Source organism: Callorhinus ursinus, unplaced genomic scaffold (genome assembly GCF_003265705.2).
Source record: "Callorhinus ursinus isolate GAN/ISIS: 27379988/994484 unplaced genomic scaffold, GSC_fseal_2.0 scaffold7, whole genome shotgun sequence".
Lineage (NCBI taxonomy): Eukaryota > Metazoa > Chordata > Mammalia > Carnivora > Otariidae > Callorhinus > Callorhinus ursinus.
In genome coordinates this window covers 49,251,829-49,268,534 of record NW_027397069.1, presented here as the reverse complement: position 1 = coordinate 49,268,534, position 16,706 = coordinate 49,251,829, and the positions used below count along the sequence as shown (strand labels likewise).

Here is a 16,706-nt window from a genome sequence, read left to right as displayed (position 1 = left end):
TTAAAAGGCTCTGATTTCTTGAGACATTTACCATAATATAGGTACCTTTCCATAGAAAAACAAAATCTCATTCACTATGAATTTTTTTAATTTAACATAAGAAATCATTTAATTCCCTAGTACAGAAGTTACTTATTAACAAAACAAGAAGTGTTCATGACTTACAGATACAATTCTAAGTAGGAGTATCTGGATTGTTATAATAGATTATACTTAATATCTGCCTTACCTTCTACAAAATGCACATGGTAAGTACAGAGTTGAAAATACGGACTGGACTAGAGGACTCTGTTTTCTAGTAAAATGAGGATTCCTACATGAGAAGATTTATCATATCTAAAAAGGCTTACATGTATGAAGAGAGAAATTATAGCATCAAAGGCTTCCTTTATCTTATGTTATTTAATTATTGAAAGCTTTATGACTGGGTTCCTCAGCCAGATTTTTTAAACATGGTGATTTTCCCGTTCTGTCTTCTTTTGTGTACCAGACACCAAGTTATATTTGACTTTTCAGAGTTTCTCATTTCCTGAAATGCACTACTAGCTCTATAAACATGGAAGAATAAATATTAGCTTTATGAGACCATGTTCCTCTACTAGCTGAAAAATAGCATATAATAAAAAATACAAGGATGTAATATTGAAAATTATAGGTCAATATGCCCTCTTATTATGGGTATATATCTAATCCTCATGCATGGAGACTATTTTTTTCAGAAAAATGTGTTCTGTGTAATACCACTTGTGTCTGTGATATATTTTCACCCCTCATATTTAACAATATATCTCGTGACTCTTGCCTCACAAGTGAAATGTTTCAGGCTTATTTACCATTATGATTAAAAAAAAAAAGCCCTCTGGCTCTTTGCTATTAATTCCAAGAATTGCAAATGATCCAAAGTTAATAAAATATTTGCAGGTTTCCTTCCTGCTAGAGGACCTTAGTACCTAGTGAGATCCTTGGGTTTACATTAGGAAAATGCTTAATGGTAATTTTGAAAGAACAGGAAGTCTTTGTGAGGGGTTAAAAAAAAAAAGTCAAGTGTGGTCTTGAACAGCTAATCAATACTTTAAATGTGCAAATTGTTATTCCCAAATCCAGACTCTAATTATATATTTTTAGTGGCAATGAAAATGTGGCATCCATTAACCATCCCTTAAACCTCACATTCACACCCCATAAGGAAGAAAAGAGTGACTTATATAGATAGTATATGATTGAAACACTCTTTTAAAGCTAGAGGATTCAATATAATTATGTTCAGACAATTCACTTCCATCTGGAAATTACCATCCATTTGCCAAAAGTGCCACTGACTTATCATATCAAGGACAGTCTTTTCTTCTACATTAACTCTCCATTGTTCCTCTTGCTAAAGATGGAAAATAATCAGCCTTGTATATTCTAGGCTCAAAAGTAAGAAAATTGGACTTACGAGAATAAATAGTTCATTCTGATTGCCTAAATTTCTACATATCTTTCTTTTAAACCACACAATTTTTAAAATACATTTTTTATTATGAAGTGGTTTAAACCTACAGAAAATGAAAAAGTCTATATATCCACCCCCATATTTTAATATATTTATATTATCATATTTGCTTTGGATTTTTTTTCCAGGTTCATAATTTATTGTACAAATTGAGTATCACATGATGAGTTGACATTAGCTTCTCCAGGCATGGGAACTTAACAGATGAGGTACAGGTTAAATTCATTTATGTTGCTTTCACAGCTGGTGTTTTTTTAGACTTTAACTTGAAGTATAAGATCATCAGAGCAGTTCCTCCTTATGTGGCCAGTACACAGTTCACTCTACCTGTGAGAGTATAAGAGTTGAAATATTTTTTGATACCAGTGAAATGGAATTGAGCATCAGTTTCTGGACCTGCCATGAGTTCGATCTTGCAGAAGGCACCAATTCTGCCCTGGATCTCTTTTTTTTGAAGCTAAAAAAAAAAAAAATCACCCTCCTTCTTATTCATCCATCCCCAGAAGTAATACAAACACTAATAAAATTATTGTATATTATTCCATTTATATTATAATATATCATATTATATATACTGGTTATGGAGGGATAGATGTAGACATATAGATATGTATCCATAACTAATATAAGTCTGTATCTCTGTGTGTGTGTGTGTGTGTGTGTGTGTGTGTGTATGAGTATTATTTTTAAATGGATGAGATCATACTGAATTTGTAACTTTGCAACTTGTTTTTCCTCAACATTTTTTTTTATTATGTTAGTATATGGACATCTGGCACATTCTTAGTAGTTAATTATTGTGTAGTCTCCCAAATAAAGTATATCTACCTTCTCACAACAGAGCATTTACCAGGTTTCTTTTTTTTTCATCTTTTTATCATTCACAGTGGACATAGGGGTTTCCTACGTGGTGTGGCTGTGTCCTGCCTGCCACTGAATGGGCCCTTGGGAAATATTTCTTCTTTAAATTCTACGACAAAACCTTTTCTTTCTTCTTGTCAGCAAACTTTTCTACCTTGTTCCATTGTTACTGTTAGATGTGTCTTCATCCTTCCCCCCTGATTTTTCCGAAGGGCATTTTCTAATGTGGCTTTGCCGGTTCGGACTCACTCAAAGGATAATTGCGTCCAAACGGTGAGAAAAGACAGAAGAAATAGAGCAAAGACAGAGAGAATGCAAGAAGGAAGAAGGGATTACTTCCAACCCTTAGACTCTGACCTTCAGCTGCACAGTTTTTCACACTCCACCATCCCAGGGTCCCCTAGTTTGGGAAGCCTTTTCTTTTTCATTGGAGCAAGCAAACGTTTCCTTTCATCTCTTGGTTTTATAACAACATTATAAAAATGTGTGATTTTTAAAAAGGTAGATATAATGTTAAAAATTTCCAGATCTAAAGTTAAATATTTGTTTAGTGTCTGCTGCCCTCAAAAAAAGGGGTACTATCAAAAATCCTCAAAGGAATATATATTTGTACTGTTTTAGTAGATTTTAGGGTTATCTTGTGACTGTTTTGCCCAGCGTGTGCTAAATAAATCTTTGTTGAATGGTTGAATGAATAAACAAGGTAATAAATATTTGTAGAGGTTACAGTAATAAATATTTGTAGAGGTTATGTGGTCATTTGACTTGGAGGTATTTTAGCCTTCCTAGTAATCATCTTTCATCTACTAGAAAGCTTAGTTTCAACATTTTGACCTCCTGTGATTGAAAACTGAGGTATAAAAACAAATGAAAGATCAGAGTTAACTGAGAGCATTAATTTTTGAGAGTTATTAGAATTAAAGTCTCTGTTTCAGGGTTCTCAGATTATTTAGAGCTGTCAAACCAAGCGTCTACTCCCTTAAAATTGTAAGAGCTGTATGTATTAGAGTTTGGACTACTCTCATATTTGGTTCTGTTTTGTTATTCTAAGGGATTAAAGCCTTTTTTTTTTTTTTTTGGTCAGTCATATTTTTGTGTGTGACTGTGGGCTGACCCAGTTGACACCACTAAAAAAAAATGCAACTTTGAAAAATTCAGGATGAAAACTTCAAGATGCTGGAAATTATTATACTGTAAATTATTTTACCACTTGCCAAATGTAATTTTCTATATAAAAAGATTAATAAGTATTGAGAAGTTCTTTTGGTCTCCCTTGCAAGCAATGCTGTGGTCTTTTCTGAAAGTCAAGTCTGTAGGGTTTCCCCCCCCCCAACATTTATTTTTCACTGTATCTGATGGAGTTCTACTAAGCTAAGGTTTGGGCCAAGTTTAGTTTTCAGCAGACTTTTGTACCTGAGTATAAGTCTTCAGAAAATAGAGTTTCTGTCAGGAATTCTTGCACACATTACCTATAACTGCTTGCTGGGCCTTACCGCCACATTTGGGCTTTGCTGTATGTCTGGAAATCAGCAGAGAAATGCTTTCAATCTTAACTCACACATGTTTTTAAGTGGAACTTTTTCTGGTAGTGCAAATATTCTCAATGTGAGATCATTAGGGCTATCTTCTAACATTAAATTATGATTCAGTACCCACTGTAATGATAGGTCTGCCGATGGCCCCAGGGTCTCATTTGGCATATTTGTTAATAAGTGTGGTCAAATTCCAACAAATCACACACTCTTCATTTTGGCAGATCTTACTTTAGAAAATAAAATATCTGCTCTGTCCATCTGTCTGCCTCCAAGGTGTTGCACAGGGACTCTGCTCTAATTGTCACCAGATCGGTAGCCTTCCTTGCCTTCCTCTTCAGGCTGATTCTCCCAGGAGCTGGATTGGGACAGCAGGGTTCTGATACCAGCTGAGATGGAGCCGCAGAAGAAAATGAGGAAATGTGTCCAGTACTAATAGGCCTGCTGTCATCCCTTTATATTCCTTTTCCTTTTCTTTTATATCAGAGTCCATAGAATTTTTTTTTTTTTAAAGAAAAGAATGGCTTGGCAGAAAGACAATTGGTCATGATGTTGGATTGTAAGTTTTTCAAATATAATTTGAGAAAGTATCTGTTAACATTGGAAGTGGAATGGAAAAGAGTAAATAATCAATCTGGGTTTTGATTCAGATCTGAGGATCAGCAAGTTCATTTTGAGTAAATTGAAACCTAAATTTGGATTCTGTAGTACAGAAACAACTATGCAAAATGTAAAGATAAGTAATGCATTATTCCTAAAAGTGTTGAAGACAAAATTAGTTTAACAAGTCTAGGCAGAAAACAAAACTAATGAGTGTTAGGAACCCAGAAAAATTGTAAATTTCAAGTGTGCTCTTACTACTTGAGATATAGACATAAATAATTAAGGAAGAACAAAGAATTTCAAGGATGCTTGTGAAAGAGACAAAATTAACATGGGGAAATCTCCCTAATCTGGGTGAACCAGAGAGAACACACTTGTTGGAATTACGTGATGTTTAATCCCAAGGCTAGTTATACCCTCTCTAGTAAATACGGTAGTAAAAATCTCCAACAAACACCGTCTCCATCCCGCTTCTTGAATCCCTAACTTCCTCCTAATAATTTTATTCTAAGATGATCCACACTGGGAGGAATTACAAAAGTTTGGCCTTTTACCATGCTGAGCAATGTATATTAATTTTTTTAAGATTTTATTTATTCATTTGAGAGAGAGAGGGAGCGAGAGTACAAACGGGGGCTGGCAGAGGGAGAGGGAGAAGCAGGCTCCCTGCTAAGTGGGGAGCTCACTGCTGGGCTCCATCCCAAGACCCCAAGATCTTGACCTAAGCGGGAGGTCGATGTTTAACCAACTGAGCCACCCAGGTGCCCCAGCAACGTGTACTAATTTAGAAAACAGTAGATAACCTAAAGTCAGTGGTAAAGTTTGAGTACAGATCTCCTAATATAGTTGCCTGACAAATTTATTACTGTTTAAATTAAAAGGATGTTTTAAAATTACAGGCGTATTGGTGATGAAACCCAGAAAGATGATTTCCAAGTGAGTATTTTCATTTACATATAACATTTTATTTCCCCTCAACAGTAAGGTTTCACTCGAGGGGAGGAATAATAAGATATTAAAGCACGGGACACCTGACTCACAGCTTGTGTCTCCACTCAAGAAAGAGGTCATAGAGTATGGACATCCCAGCCCCCCAGCCCAGGAGAGATAAGTGGGAGGAACATACAAGAGCTGGGAGAGGTGACTGCCAACCAGCTTTCTCTTCCCTATTATCCCAGAATTTGGCGTGCAGCCAGTGTCTCTTTAATTTTATCTTTAACTTCTCTTGATAGCGTTGGGTTTGTGTGTGTGTGCCCCCGCACTGGAGGTAGGAGAGGGAGTTCCTTTTTAAATAGACACAAGGGAATGACATATTTTTATGAGAAAGACGTTTTTCTAAATGCTTCCCTGAAAATATGGACAACATTTGAACAAATACTATAGGTGAAAGTTTTCCAGATTAAAAAGTCTGAGACCATTTCCATTCGTTTGAAATGTTTCACACACACAAAGGAGTGCTATTTACTGAACAATGCCATCACTGTTAGAAATTCCATCCTAAATTTTAGCAGAGAAAGTATAATCCCAAAATAAAGATGAGTTGAGGGAATGGAATGTACTTTTCCTTTCATTTAAAAGAATTTCTTTTGTTGTGTTAAAATCCTGGGTAAAAATCCATTAATCACAGTTTCTTGGAATTATCATAAGTATATATATTTGACAACCCCCAAAACAGCAGTCAAAATAAGATGAAAATTTTCAGCATTCTAGAGGTCAGTTTTCTTATTAGAAACATTACTACATTTCAATTTAGTAAAAGATATCACATGAAGAAATTCCACTTGCATTTACAATATCCATTTACAAAAATGATGTTTATAAGCACAATAGAAAATATCATTTATAAAAACATATTTTTACTTACACACTTCTCAGCAAAGTAGGCTATAACCCACATAAATTCTGCTGCTGTCTTTCCTGTCTGAGAATTTCTGTAACTTAGGAAGACATGCAGTTGCTTCATCTATTGATTTAAAATGCTAAAATTGTATTTTTAAAGTGAATCTTGAAAAAAGAGGTGGTGGGGTGTAAATGGTACTATTCTCTTCTTTTACTGCACTTAGAACTTTTTTTTCCTAAGATTACCTTACCCAGCTTCATTTTGGTTAGGTCTTGGAGGGCAATGCATAGAACTGTGCCAAAAATAGGCTGTGATTTAAGTGTTTGCTGAGCAAATAAATAAGAAAATTAATTAAAAGTGGCCTACAAGGGTGAATTTCCAAAAACCCCATGACTTCAGTGGGCTAAGTACCAGATGGGAAGGGTTTGGGAGACATAATGCTACATATTCTCGCTTTATGCTTCCTCTCCAAGGACTCACTCTATTTATTGCTGTGGCATCTGGCAGGCTTGCTTTTCTGGGCCCAGCATGCTTAATGCCGTGTGTTAGCATTTTCCTGGAATTTAAAGTCAAGGAAATACCATTTCTAAAAATACGCTTTATGGGTTTTCAAAAATATAGTATTTCCTTTCTACTAGCTCATTCACTTTGAGGTCCTAATAAATGACATTCATGCAAAGGAAAAAATGACAGTGAATCTGACTTTATCTATGCAACAAGCATAACAGTTGCTTTCGTGAAATGTGCAAACATTGTCCTCCTCTTGTTTTTGAGACATTTTATTTTTGTGTGTTTATGGCCACAGGCACTCTATGCTCGCTAAAAATAGTAGCTAAAACATTTACTCAGTGCTTATTTATCCCAGGAACTGTTTTTTACATATATGAGCAAGTACAGTCCTTTAACAATCCTGTATAGAAGGTATTATTTATCACATTACATTTCATAAATAAAGAAATATAGACCTAGACTATTTAAATAGTTTGCCAAATTCACATGGCTAGTATCTTACAGAGCTGGTATTGCTTTCTGTTTTCTTTTGATTTTTTTAAGTCATTTATTATTTATTGTGAAAGACTCCATTTTTAAGAATTTTTTCTTTTACATCATTTTATTATGAAAATGTTTAACCATACAGAAAGGTTGAAAAAAATGTATAGTGAACACCCATATACCCACCACTATCATTCCACCCCTCTAGCCATCCACGAATCCATCTTCTTTTTGGATACATTTTAATAAGTAAGTTATAGACATCACTACCATTTCCCCAAATATTTTGGCTTATGTATCATTACTAGAATTCAAACTTTGTGATTTTTTTTATAATTCTTTTTTTAGGCAAAATTGTATTTACATAACATACACAGATCTTAAGTGTACATTTCTGTGAGTTCTGACAAATGTGCTCAAATCAGAAAATTCCCTCATACCCCTTCCCAGCAAATCCCCAGCCCTCTTCAACCACCCAGAGTAAATCACTTGTGTTCTAGAACTTCATGTAAACAGAATCATACACCACATACTCTTCTGTGTCAGGTTTCTTTCAAACATATAATGTTTTTGAGATGACTCTGTTCCTGAATTTATCAGTGCATTTCTTTTTTCTAATTTTTAAAAAATTTTTAATTTTTATTTAAATTCAATTAATTAACATATAGTGTATTAGTTTCAGAGGTAGAGTTCGGTGATTCATCAGTTGTATATAACACCCAGTGCTCATTACATCACGTGCCCTCCTTAATGCCCATCACCCAGTTACCCCATTCCCCACTCCCCTTCTCTCCAGCAACCCTCAGTTTTTTTTTCCTATGGTTAAGAGTCTCTTATGGTTTGTCTCCCTCTGTGATTACATCTTGTTTTATTTTTACCTTCCTTCCCCTATGATACTCTGCTTTGTTTCTTAAATTCCACATATGAGTAAAACCATATGGTAATTGTCTTTCTCTGATTGACTTATTTCACTTAGCATAATACCCTCTAGTTCCATCCACATTGTTGCAAATGGCAGGATTTCATTATTTTGATGGCTGAGTAATTGTATATATATATACCATGGTATATATATACCATGGTGTGTGTGTGTGTATATATATTTATATACACACTACATCTTTATCAGTTCACCTGTTGGTGGACATCTGGGCTTTTTCCATAGTTTGGCTATTGTGGACATTGCTGCTATAAACATTGGGGTGCAAGTGCCCATTCAGATCACTACATCTGTATCTTTGGGGTAAATACCCAGTAGTGCAATTTCTGGGTCATAGGGTAGCTCTATTTTCAACTTTTTGAGGAACCTCCATACTGTTTTCCAGATTGACTGCACCAGCTTGCATTCCCACCAACAGTGTAGGAGGTTTCCCCTTTCTCTGCATCCTCTCCAACATCTGTCGTTTCTTAACTTGTTAATTTTAGCCATTCTGACTGGTGTGAGGTGGTATCTCATTGTCATTTTGATTTGGATTTCCCTGATGCCGAGTGACGTTGAGTATTTTTTCACGTGTCTGTTGGCCATTTGGATGTCTTCTTTGCAGAAATGTCTGTTCATGTCTTCTGCTCATTTCTTGACTGGATTATTCTTTGGGTGTTGAGTTTGATAAGTTCTTTATAGACTTTGGATACTAACATTTATCTGATAAAACATTTGCTAAAATCTTCTCCCATTCTGTAGGTTGTCTTTTGGTTTTGTTGACTGTTTCCTTTGCAATGAATTTCTATTTCCTGTGGACTGAAATTGTATTCTATAAGTATACCACAGTTCATTGATCCATTCTTCTATGGATGGACACCTTTGCTCTTTGCAGGTTTGACTCTTATAATTGAAGTTATTATGAGCATTCCTGAACAAATCTTTTGGTAAACATAGGCTTTCATTTCTATTAGGTCAATATCAAAGAATGGAATTTAAGTCATCATATGTACATATTCAGTTTTACAAAAAATTTCCAGGTCTTTGTCCAAAGCAGTTGCTCCATTTTACATCCCTACAAACAGTATATGATAGTTGTAGTTGTTCTACATTCTCAACATTTGGTGTTGTCAGTCTTTTGAATTTTAGCCACTCTGATGGGTTTTTAGTGGTACTACCTTGTTATCTAATATGTATTTTTCTTGATGATTCATATCTGGAAACCTTCTTTATGTGCTTACTGGGCCTTCATATATCTTCCTTCAGAAAATGGCATTAAATTATTTTCCCATCTCTATATTGGGTTGTTTGTACTTTTATTTTTGAGGTTTACTATATATAAAATCAGATACAAACTTTGTAACCATTTCTTAAAAATTCCACTCTATGGCTTGCCTATTCATTCTCTTAAGTGATGTCTTTTGATGAGCAGAAGTTTTAATTTTGAGAGATGTAATTTATTGGTGTTTTTCTCTCATGGATATTGTTTTTTTGCATCCTAAAATAACTTTATCCCCAAGGCAAAAAAAAAACAAACAAACAAATCTATGGCTTCCTTAAAGAACTTTATAGTTTTAGCTTTTATGTTTAGATTTATGATCCATATTGAATTAACTTTTGTGTATTATGTGAGGTCTGGGTTGGGTTTATTATTTTCTATATTGTAAGATATTAAATTCTTCTAGCCCCATTTGTTGAAAAGACTTTCCTTTCCCTAATGGAATGAATGCCTTGACGCTATTCTCAGAAATCAAGTGACCATATAAGTGTGCATCTATTTCTGAGCTTTCTATTCTGTTCCATTGATTTTGTTGCTCTTTATGCTAGTACCACACTGTATTGTTTACCATAGCTTTATAGTAAGTCTTCAAAACAGATGGTGTGAGCCTTCCATCTTCGTTCTTCTTTTATAGTATTGGTTTAGATATCCTAGTTTTTATGAAATTTTATGTACATTTTAGAATTAGCTTGCCAGTTTCTAAAAATAATCAGCTTAGTGGGGTTCTGATTGGGAATATGTTGAATCTAAGCCTCAGTTTGGGAAGAATTGAATATCATCAATAATGAACCTTCCAATCCATAAGCATACATTCTTTCTCCATTTATATAGGTCTTTTTTAATATTTCTCAGCAATATTTGGTAGTTTTTAGTGTAAAATTATTATATGCTTCTTGTTTCATATTAAGAATTTTAAGTATTTTTAATATTTTAGGTGAAATTTCAATTTTTTATGTCCTAATTGCTTACTGCTAATATATAAAACTATAATTGTAGTATTATCCTGTACCAAAATCAAACAAATATAAGAATGCTACAGACAGATATTCTTTTTTTTTTAAGATTTTATTTATTTATTTGACAGAGAGATAGAGAGCACAAGTAGACAGAGTGGCAGGCAGAGGGAGAGGGAGAAGCAGGCTCTCTGCTGAGCAGGGAGCCGGATGTGGGGCTCAAACCCAGGACCCCATAATAATGACCTGAGCCAAAGGCAGCCACTTAACCAACTGAGCCATGCAGGCACCCCCAGACACATATTCTTTAGGAATAAAACAACATGTGAAGAGACTCATACACCATGGCCAAGTGGGATTTATCTCAGGAATGTAAGGCTAGTACAGCATTCAAAAGTTAATCAATGTGAGATACCATATTAATAGAAAAAGGGCAAAAACGATGTGATCATCTCAGTAGACCCAGAAAGAGCATTTCACCAAATACCTTTCATGATAAAACTATTCAACAAACTAGAAAAAAAAGAAACTTTCTCAACCTGATAAAGGAGATCTATGAAAAACCCACAACTAACAACATACTTATTGGTGAAAGACTGAAAAAGTTCCTCACCAAAGATGAGGAACAAGACAAGGATATCTGCACTTGCCACTTCTGTTCAATAATATACTGGGGGTTTTAGCCAAGGCAGTTAGGCAAGAAGAAAAGAAATAAAGGGCATCTGGATTGGAAAGGGACAAATAAAACTAACTCTGTATACAAATGGCACAGTGTTATATAGACAAAATCCTAAGGAATTCACACACACACAAATCTATTGGGGCTAATCAATGAGTAGGGCTTTAGGATAGATCAGTATATTAAAACCAGATATATTTCTGTACACCAGTAATGAGCAACCTAAAAATGAAATTAAGAAAACAATTCCATTTAAAATAGCATCAAAAATAACAAAATGATTAGGAACAAACATAACAAAAGAAGCATAATACATGGACAGTGAACACTAAAAAAGCATTGTTGAAAAAAAAGATGACCTAAATAATTAGACACCACATGTTCTTGAAGACTTATGTTAAGATGGCAATCTATGAATGTATGAATATATCGCAAAATATAGTCTATATTATATAGATAATAATCTATATTTTTATAGATAATAATATAATTCTATTCTCCCCAACTTTATCCACAAATTCAAAGCAGTCCCTAGTCTCAGCTGAGTTTTTAAAAGAAATTTGTAAGATGATTCTAAACTTTCTATGAAATACAGGAGATTCCGAATAACCGAAACAATCTTGCAAAAGAATAGTGTTGGAGAACTCACTCCAGATTTTAAAGCTTACTACAAAACTACAGTAATCAAGACTATATGGTACCAGCAGATTGGATAGACAGATGGGTCAATGGAATAGAATTGAGAGTTCAGAAATAAACCCATGTATCTATGGTCAATTGATTTATAGGAATTATGCTGAGTCAATTCAATGGGGGAATAATAGTCTTTTCAACAAATAGTGCTGGGACAACTAGATTTTCACATTCAGAACAGTGATTTGGACCATTACTCACCCCATACACAAAAATTAACTCCAAATGAATCGAAGATTTAAGTGGAAAAGTTAAAACCATAAAACTTTTATGAGGAAACATAAGTATAAGCCTCCATGACCTTGAATTAGGCAGTAGTTTCTTAGATATAACATCAGAAGCATGAATAACAAAAGAAAAAGATAATTTGGTCTTCATTAAAATTAAAAACGTTTGTGCTTCAAAGGACACTATCACGAAAGTGAAAAGAAAACCTGCAAGATGGGAGAAAATATTTGCAAATTCTATGAATGGTAAATATCTAGTATCTAGAACATATAAAAAAGTCTTACAACTCAACAATAAAAAGACAAATAATTCAACTTAAAAATGGGGAAAATTATTGAATAGACTTTTCTCCAAAGATATAAAAATGGCAAATAAGCACATGAAAAGATGCTCAACATCATTAGTAATTAGGAAAGCACAAAGAAAACCACAATAAAATACCACTTGGATTACTAAAATAAAAAAGACAGATGATACTAAGTGTTGGTGAGGAGGGAGAGATTTGGAACCATTATTCATTTTGGTGGGAATGTAAAATGCTGCAACCACTTTGGAAGAGAGTTTGGCATTTCCTCAAAAAGTTATTCATAGAATTACCATTTGACCTTGCAATTCTACTCTCAGGTATAGACCCAAGAGAACTGAAAATATATGTTCACACTGGGACGCCTGGGTGGCTCAGTTGGTTAAGCGTCTGCCTTCAGCTCAGGTCATGATCCCAGGGTCCTAGGATCGAGTCCCACCTCTAGCTCCTTGCTTAGTAGGAAGCCTGCTTCTCTCTCTGCCTGCAGGTCCCCCTCCTTGTACTCTCACTCTCTCCTTCTCCTGTGCACTCTCTCTTGCAAATAAATAAATAAAATCTTTTTTTTTAAAGATTTTATTTATTTATTTGACAGAGACAGAGACAGCGAGAGCAGGAACACAAGCAGGGGGAGTGGGAGAGGGAGAAGCAGGCCTCCCGCGGATGGGAGCAGCCCGATGTGGGACTCAATCCCAGGACCCTGAGACCATGACCTGAGCCGAAGGCAGACGCTTAACGACTGAGCCACCCAGGTGCCCAAATAAATAAAATCTTAAAATATATATATATATATATTCACACAAAAACTCATACACAAATGTTCATAGCAATATCATTCCTAATAGCTGAAAATATAGACAACCCAAACAGCTAATGAATGGATAAACAAAATGTGGCATATGCACACAACAGAATATTATTCAGCCAAAAAAGGGAATGAGATACAGATAAATGCTACAATGTGGATGAACCTTGTAAACAGATTGCCAAGGGAAAGAAGTGAGACACAAAAGACCACATATTGCCTAATTCCATTTATGTGGAATGTTCAGACTAGGCAACTTCATGGAGACAGGAGGTAGACTAGTGGTTACCAGGGACTTGGGGGAATGGGAGTAAGTGCTAATGGTACAGGTTTCCTTTTCAGGTGACGAAAATATTCTGAAATTAGACAACGATGATAGGTGCACAATCTTGTAAATATATCCAAAACCATTGAACTATACACTTGAAAAGGGTGAAATATATGGTATGGAATTATATCTCAGTATAAAAATAAAACTGTGCCCTGTGATTTTATAAACTTACTTACTAGCTATAATTATTGTTTAGTAGATTTCATAGGATTTTTAAATATAAACTATGCACATAGATACAGTTCTGTTTCTTTCCAATGTTTATCCTCTATTCCTTTTTCTTACTTTATTGTAGTGGTTCAAATCTCCTTGGACAAAGTGGTGAGATTGGGCATCCTTGCCTTGCTTCTGATTTCCTGAGCACCCTTTTATTGTATTAAAAATTGAATAAGATTTTAGCTGTAGGATTTTCAGAGATGCTTTATATCATATTGGAAAAGTTCTTTTCCATTCCTAGTTGGTTAGTGTTTTATCATAAATGGATGTTTAATTTTTTCAAAAGTTTTTTCTTTATCCATTAAGTGCCTCATACAGTTTTTATTCTTGAATATTTCACTTTATCGTGTACCCAATATCAATGAAATAGACACTGGGATAGACAATGAAGTAGAGGATCCCACAGGAGATTTTCAGGGCTCTGGCTGCATGTGGCAATCCACATTCCTTTGGCTAGAACTAGTTACTTTTACATCTAAATGCAAGGGTTAGTGGGGATTGTAGTCTTCCTGTGTGCCTATAAGAAACATGAAATGATTTGGTGAAAATAGAACAATTACAGTGATGATGATAAAAAAATAATGCTGTTATATTTCTGTAGCACTATATACTATCTAATTCAAAAGTCCTTTTCATTTTCTATGCTTTGTATTAGAATTCAGCATGTATCTGTCAATATTCATGTTGGATAGGCTGTTGCCCTGATCTTTTATTCTTTATTCTTCATACATTCCTGGCCTTTTCATCCAGTCCCAAGGTTTTCCATCTTCCTTTTTGGGCTTAAGACCCTGAAATTCACTTCTACAGCTTAGACAACCCTCTTGAAATCCGAACCTCATTCCAGGAAGCCTTTGAAGCAAGGCCACATGGATATGCCACTTAAAAGGCCCCAGACGTAGTTATTTCCTTCCCAAACCCTTTCTTCCCAGTGTCTTTTCTAACTCAGATAAAAGCACACTGTGTACCCCATTATTTATTTATTTTTTTGTACCCCATTATTTAATCCACATTCATCTCTGACTTCTCTCTCTCACTTTCCACATCTAATCACTTCTATGCTTTAATCTTCTAAAATCTCTCTCACATTGATTGCTTCTTCTTTATTCCCATAGCTATGGCAGGTCCTTACCCTCCCGTGTGGAGAATCACAGCATCCTTGCCTCACGGTTCAGCCCTCTTTGAGCCATCTCTCACTCATCTCAGGATAGTGTTTCTAAAAATACAAACATAATTATGGTACTTTTATACATAAAATAACCTAATGACCTTCTCTTACAATGTTTATTTTCAGGCCTTTTCTCCTTATTTTAAAGTAGTGGAAATCTGTTTTCAAAAGAAGGTTCACATGAGAGACTATGGACTCTGAGAAATAAACTGAGCATTCTAGAGGGGTGGGGGGTGGGGGGATGGGTTAGCCCGGTGACAGGTATTAAGGAGGGCACGTACTGCATGGAGCACTGGGTGTTACACGCAAACAATGAATCATGGAACACTACATCAAAAACTAATGATGTAATGTATGGTGATTAACATAACAAATTAAAAAAATAAAAAAGAAGGTTCAAATCCTGGAGTTGAACAACAGTAAATGGATGGTGAGAGCCAGGTTTCTCCCTGCCAGGGCATTTGCAGATAAGTAAGGAGGGAAGGCTGGAATGAACCCCTTAGTGCTGGATTAGGGTTGGACATGTCAAATATGAACTCACATGTAGCCTAATATATATACAGATGGACAAGTATAGGAACAATTGTGGTTGTGTGTGTATACCTGGGCTTGAATATCTACATACGTTCTCTAGCTCTTCCTGCTGACAGGGCCTGGGAGCTGTGCTACCCCAGTAGCAGCTAGCACACCAGTGCCCAAATACTTGTTTCTAAACATCATGCTCCAGTAAAAGGAACTAAGAATATTTGGAGAAAGTGGCTGGTTCTAGGGCTGAGGCAGTAAAAATAGAATATAAACCTGGAACAATTGGTATTCCCTAAAGCAATAAAGCACTCAAAAAACAGAAGAATGGGGGCATGTCAAAGGGATATAAGAGCCGACCTACAAAAGTTCCCAATGGCCAAGGCTTGAACAATTTGAGGAACAAAATAGATAAAATGGTATTGGATTACAGTTGAAAGTATAAAATGAAGATATAGGAGTTCATCCTAATATAAATGAATGATTGGACAAATTAATAACTGGAATGGAAGGGACAAATCTTCCTTATAAAATAACTCCACCTAACATGGGCAGATATGGCTCCCTCCAGGAAGTAAAGTTTACTCTCATCCTTCAGTGGGAGCTGAACTTAGTGACTGACTCCCAATAAGAGAATTTGTGAAGAAGAGAAACGGTAACTTTCCAGAGGAGAATCCTGGTAAACACAAGTCATCAAGGTTAGCATCACAAGTGTAAGTCTTGTTGATATCATACGCCTCCTGCTATGACATGATGGAAAATATACCTTATTTCTGCGGTATTCCTCCCCAAACCCATAACCCTAGTCTGGTCATGTGTAAAACAGTAGACAAACCCAAAGTGAGGGACTTCCTCTAAAATAACTGGCTAACATTTCTTAAGACTGTCAAGGTCATGAGTAACAAGGAAAAACTGAGAAACTGTTACACATCAAAAGGGATAAAGAGACATGATGATGAAACGCGATGTGGTGTCTTGGCCTGGATCAGCTAGAGCAGAGAAAGGACATTAGTGGACAAACTGGTGGGATAGGAATGAAGGCCGGGGTTTAGCTAATAGCAGTGTACCAGTGTTGGTGTCTTGGTTAGGACAAATGTGCCACAGTAATATAAAAAATTAATATTAGGGGAAACTAGGTGAGGCATTTACAGGAACTCTCTGTACCATCTTGGCAACTTTTCTGTAAATCTAAAACTAGTTCAAATTTTCAAAGTTATTTGAAAAATTAAGAAGGCCCAATATAAAACAGATACTAGCAAAGCTGCTGTGCTTCAAGGAGAGTTGCGGGACC

At 35.4% G+C, this 16,706-nt stretch overlaps 1 protein-coding gene and 1 pseudogene across 1 annotated transcript in view; one reads left to right on the top strand and one right to left on the bottom strand.

Annotated features, from left to right (window-relative positions):
• ENOX1 (ecto-NOX disulfide-thiol exchanger 1) overlaps window positions 1-16,706 on the top strand; it is a 554,859-nt gene that overhangs the window by 276,760 nt on the left and 261,393 nt on the right. The gene's annotated exons all lie outside the window — the stretch shown is intronic.
• LOC112826305 (ATP synthase F(0) complex subunit k, mitochondrial pseudogene) lies at window positions 1,645-1,898 on the bottom strand (annotated as a pseudogene).